The sequence below is a fragment of the Anolis sagrei genome, chromosome 5 (assembly GCF_037176765.1).
Source record: "Anolis sagrei isolate rAnoSag1 chromosome 5, rAnoSag1.mat, whole genome shotgun sequence".
Classification (NCBI taxonomy): Eukaryota; Metazoa; Chordata; class Lepidosauria; order Squamata; family Dactyloidae; genus Anolis; species Anolis sagrei.
In genome coordinates, this window is record NC_090025.1 from 164,194,312 (window position 1) to 164,200,311 (window position 6,000).

The window sequence follows — 6,000 nt, forward strand, 5'->3', positions numbered from 1 at the left end:
AAGGGAGAAAGTTTGCGAACAAAGAAAGCTCTTCGGCAAGGAGATGGAGCGACAGCACCCTCCTGTGGCCAGAACTGAGCAAAGCCTCCAAAGATACTGAAAGATGGGAAAAGCCTATATATACCTCTATCTGTTGTCTCTCTTTTCATTGTGTAATGGGCATTGAATGTTTGTTGTATATGTGTTCTATGATCCACCCTGATGAGAAGGATGAGAAGTGTGGAATATAAATACTGTAAATAAATAAATAAAGGCAGCCATATGTATTATACTGTCAGGAGATGCTGCTCTCGTTCCAGCATTTTCTGTGTGAAATATCTATGAAATGAATCTGTTAAAAAGTAACGCATTCTTTTTGAATGCCATAGGCAGCACAGTACTCTTTAAACTGTTAAGAGTATGGCTACAGGGCTTTACTAAGAGGTAAAATGTTTTACTTTTCATCACCTGGCTTTTTAATTGCAGCAGAGTCTCGCTTATCCAACATAAACAGGCTGGCAGATATTGGATAAGTGAAAATGTTGGATAATAAGGAGGGATTCAGGAAATGTCAATTTAATATCAAATTATATTATGATTTTACAAATTAAGCACCAAAACATCATGTTTTGCAACAAACTGACAGAAAAAGCAGTTCGGTACATGGTAACGTTATGTAGTAATTATGGATCCAGGCAGGAGTCAGACTGCATTGGATAATACAGAACATTAGATGAGCAAACATTGGATAAGCGAGACTCTACTGTACATTCACCATGAATAGTTCTGGTTCAGGTCACAGTGTCTGTGTCGATGTATCATTCGTCCATGTCTTGGTGAGGCTGCTTCTATCACTTTCTGTGATGCAAAACAAGATTTGGTGCCAGGTGAATGGGGCATGTTACCTTAGTATTGGATCTGATTTGTATAGTATTGGGGGATGAGGATAAATCTTGGTCTTAGTTAATGAGGACAACCTATCTCTCCCTTTGCAGATTTGGTGAATGACTGAAAATGTGATATCTGAATTGGTTAATGTAAGAAATACCAATGCTTTTTACATACAGCTGCCTTTCCAAACCTGGCACACTCCAGACTACTGTTCCCATGATCCCCAGCCACAATGGTCATGGATTAAAAGGTTTGATATTTTATTCCCACACAGCCAGTTACATTTTTGAATGTTGAAGTCGTTTGAGCAGCATATGGATAAAAACATCGAACCAAACGCTAATGATTTTTTAAATTTCTCAAAAAGAGATAACCAGCTGGAGAAACTGTTGGAGACATAAAAAACTGTGAAAGAAAGGTTGGAGGAGGAAAGGGATGTTGCTAAGAAGTTACAGCTGCTATCTTAAGTATACTTACAGACTTGCAATAATGGCTGTTCCAGCTACTTTGATCCAAAGCATTATGAAAAGCCAGAATTCTTATGTTCTTATAAGTGAGCCTTGCACATGGGCCAAATAGCAATGCTGGTAAAGGAAACAGTATGTCTGGTGTACATTTATGAGTGGAAGAAAAAGTGGATACCATTGGAAATTGATAGGTATTTTCTGAAATATATCTCCTACCCGCCATGACCACAGATCACAATATGGTCGTGCACATAGGTCAGGCACTGGCAAACTTTCTAACTTGGGGGATGCATGGCAGGTCAGAGTGGGGTGGGTGGGTTGGGAGAGAGGGGGTTCTCCCAAGGCCCCTCCCTGCTCTTTCCTCCCCTTCCTCTTCTCTGTCAGAGGCAGAGAGTGAAAGAAAGACAGGAAACATTTGGATCCCAAAATGGTTGGCCTTGGTCAGGATGAGATGGTAGACAGGAGAGAAAATGAATCCTAGAAATGGAAGAGACCCCCAAGGGCCATCCAGTCCAACCTCCTGCCATGCAAGAAAATACAATCAAAGCATTCACAACAGACAGCCTCTGCGGAAAAGCCTCCAGAGAAGGGGACCCCACCACACTCCCAGGGAACCTATGCCACTCTGCAACAGCTCTTACTTGCAGGAAGATCTTCCTATCTTTTCAGTTGAATCTCTTTCCCTACCATTTGAAACTATTGCTCTCTTGTGCCCTGGTCTCTAGAACAGCAAAAAGTCAGTTTTCCCCTCCTCCTCAATGGGACCCTTTAAATCTTGAAACATGGTTCTCATGTTCCCTATCTATCTTCTGTCTCTTAGCTGAACACCCCCAGGTGGAAAGGAGGAAGGAAAAAGAGAAGGAAGGAAGGAAGGAAGGAAGGAAGGAAGGAGATAGAGGGAGAGGGAACAAGGGAAGAGAGGAGGGAAGGAAGGGCGAAAGGGTGAAAGGGAAGGAAGAAGGGAGGGAGAAAAAGGAAGAAAAGGAAAAGAGGAAGGAACGAGAGAAAGAAGGAAGGATGTGATGGTGTGAGAGAGAAGGGCCTGAGAAAAGAGCCCAAGGGGTTACATCCGGCCCCTGGGGCCGGGTTTCTCTATACCTGACATAGGTGCTTCTCTCAATCCCACCATCTTCATTGGCATATTTGGTAGAGTGCAGAAGAGGCTGCCCCCAGTTAAAACCACTATACCATGCTGCAGATTCTCAGTTTAAAATTCTATATAGCAATATATAGCCAACTTGATTAATAGCCACCAATGTCATTCACATCCATACTTCTATCTAATCTCTTTTAACACCCTCCGAGTAAGCAACCATAACTACATTTTGTATCCTACACAACCAAGTATAACAGGTGGCACGGATTGTAGGTTGTAGATCTTTTCCTATAACAGCAGAACCACAGACAGCTATTTTGGTAAATAGCTGTCTGTGACAGTCATGGCTCTTATGATCAGGAATACTCCTGGTCACAGTATTTTATACTGTGTTTATTTTATATTCTGACTTTAGGCACCTTGTGCTGTGTGTAAGCTGCCCCGAGTCGCTTTGTGGAGATCATGGTGGGATGAAAGAATAAAGAAGTTGTTGTTGTTGTTGTTGTTTTCCTGTGAATCCATGCTTGTGCATTTTGAAGGAAATTGCTTTTGGCCAAATTGTAATAAACCTCTGTGGCTTGTCTTCATCATGGTGAGTGGGTTTCTCTGTCCTGGCTTATCTGGTTTAGCCTACGCCCAGACTCTCTATCCATGGTCCTAGCTAAATCACTACAATAAAACTTTGGGTCCCAAACAGTGGAGAAAGTCCTCAAGAGCCATTAACCCAAACAATTCCATGTCAAGGGATTAGCAGGGAAGGTTAATCTAAGAAATGCCCTAAAAGCTTCTATAATGCAGATGCACTGGGTGGAGAGGTAGTTTAGCAAAGAACAAAAGGACTGGTTTGAGGTAAAGAGCACTTCAAAAGGATAGAGAATGTGTCAGGATTAACTAGATAGGATCAAACCCTCAGATTTTGAAAATAATCAAAGTGTCTGAGCCTTCTGAGAGGCCCAAAGGTTTTTTTTATATACTTTAACCATTTTGCTTAGTAAAAACTGATATGGAAGGCTAAACTGAGAATTCATTTACACTGTAGAATGAATGCAGTTTGACACCACTTTAATTGCAATGGCTTAATGCTATGAAATTATGGGATTTTTTAATTTGGGTTTTTTTTTTTGTCATGTTAGGAGCGACTTGAGAAACTGCTTCTGGTGTGAGAGAATTGGCCATCTGCAAGGACGTTGCCCAGGGGACGCCCGGATGATTTGATGTTTTTATCATCCTTGTGGGAGGCTTCTCTCATGTCCCCACATGAGGAGCTGGAGCTGATAGAGGGAGCTCATCCACCTCTCCCCAGATTTGAACCTGCAACCTGGTGTCTCATTTGGTGAGGCACCAGCACTATTTGGCAGAGGAAGACTAAAGACTTTTTAAAATTTCATATTCCATGACTCCAAAGCATTGAGCCACAGCAGTTTAAATGGAGTCAACTGCTTTAATTGTACAATGTAGATATATCCTCTGTGACTTGATCGATGTGAAATGGTTATCTTCAGCACTTGGAACCACTGAGCCTACTATCACTACTACCAACAATAATGATAACGTATCACTTACTTATATTACAATATAATGGTATAGTATAATATAGTAATATATAATACTGATATTGTACTATGCTAATAATATAATATATTATATGTATATATGTCTTGTAAGCCGTTCTGAGTCCCCTTTGGGGTGAGAAGGGCAGCATATAAATGTTGTAAATAAATAAATAATAAATAAACTTACTCATCTCTCTTCCTGGATTTAGGAGGTGTTACAAGTACAGAATGAACAATCAATTAAAAAGAGATGACACACAAACCAGTTACAACATCAGTTTAATGGAACATATAAGATCAATGCAGGTCCAACTGGAATCCTCCTGTGATACATACATAAAGATGTCTTGTTGCTTTGGACATAACTGTGTCACTGCAAGCATCGGCTACTACACCTACGATTTCTTTTGCACCTCAGCTGCAAAAAAGTACTGCTTTTCATCTTCGGATCTTGTAGTGACTTTTACCATTACACACACCTTGCCAACTCTAGTTGGGTTTACAGTGGCATCATATCTAAGGAGCAATGCCAAGGTACCTCCATCAGTGTCTCATCAGGTCTGTCTTTCAACAACGGTTCCAGAAGGATTAGGGTCAAACTTCTCCTCAATACCATCCCTTTGGCTTCTTGTACAGCAGAAAAAAGCCCAGAATAAATCCTTTTTGATAGAGGGCAGGAGTAGATTACTCTGGTTATGTGAAATTCCATAGTTCTAACCTCATCACACTAGAGAATGAATCCACTTTAAATCAGGTTGCTGCTTCCTGCAGAATTCTGGGACTTGTCGTTTAGGAAGGATGCTTTAACAGCCTCGCTAAACTACAAATCCCAAAATTCTGCAGGAGGCGGAAACTGGATTTAAAGTGGATTCATTCTCTAGTGTGATGAAGTTTAGGGATGGAATTCATCGTGCAAGGGCCAAGTAGCTCACAGGCCACAAAGCCAAAAGTGGGAGAGGGAGAAGGAGATGGCTATATATGGACTGACTGGTGGCACAGTGGCTTAAACCACTGAGCTGCTGAACTTCCTGACAGAAAGGTTGGTGGTTAGAATCCAGGGAGCGAGGTGAGCTCCTGCTGTTAGGCCCAGCTTCTGCCAACCTAGCAATTCGAAAACATGCAAATGTGAGTAGATCAATAGGTCCCACTTCTGTTGGAGGTAATGGTACTCCATGCAGTCATGCCGGACACATGACCTTGGAGAAGTCTATGGACAATGCCAGCTCTTCGGCTTAGAAATGGAGATGAGCATCAGCCCCAGAGACAGACACGATTAGACTTAATGTTAGGGGAAACCTTTTCCTTTACTTTTATGTGTGTATGTATATATATTTCCATATAGATATAGATATTATACACATTATATAAACACACACACTTGTGAATATTTGCTTCAACAGGGACGATACTTCACACTTACTCCGAGAAAGCGCAAACACTTCTGCAGCTATTTTTACACCAGCACAATGCTCCTTATACTTTGCATTTGAGGCAAAGGAAAATCTAAACTAAGGCAGTCCAAGGTTAAAATGAAAGATGGATCTGGTTCACACACATAAGTGTACACACTGAATTTTTAAATTTCTTCTTCACCCTGGAAAGCCCTCCCCTCTCTTTGTGTGTGTATGTGATAGAGAAAGACAGAGATGGGGAGAGAGATTAATTGATTTTGACAACTGCGTACTTAGCATCGTTATACATTGAGCCTCAGTAATCTCTGCAATAGGAAGATTATACTTTAAAATGCCAAAAGATTGTTATCTGTAAACCAGCCTGGTCACTACCTAATAATATAGTTATGGTTATTGTTGTTGTGTGCCTTCAAGCTGTTTTTGATTTATGGCAAGCTTGTCAAGAGAAGGGGGGGGGGGCAAGATTTGTTCAGAGCAAGTTTTCCATTGCCTTTTTTTTAAATGGAAAGATCATGCAATGAGTTTCCATGACTAGGGGCTTAACCCTGGTTTTCCAGAGTCCTAGGCTGGCTGTATATTGGAGAATCAATGCCATTTGGCAC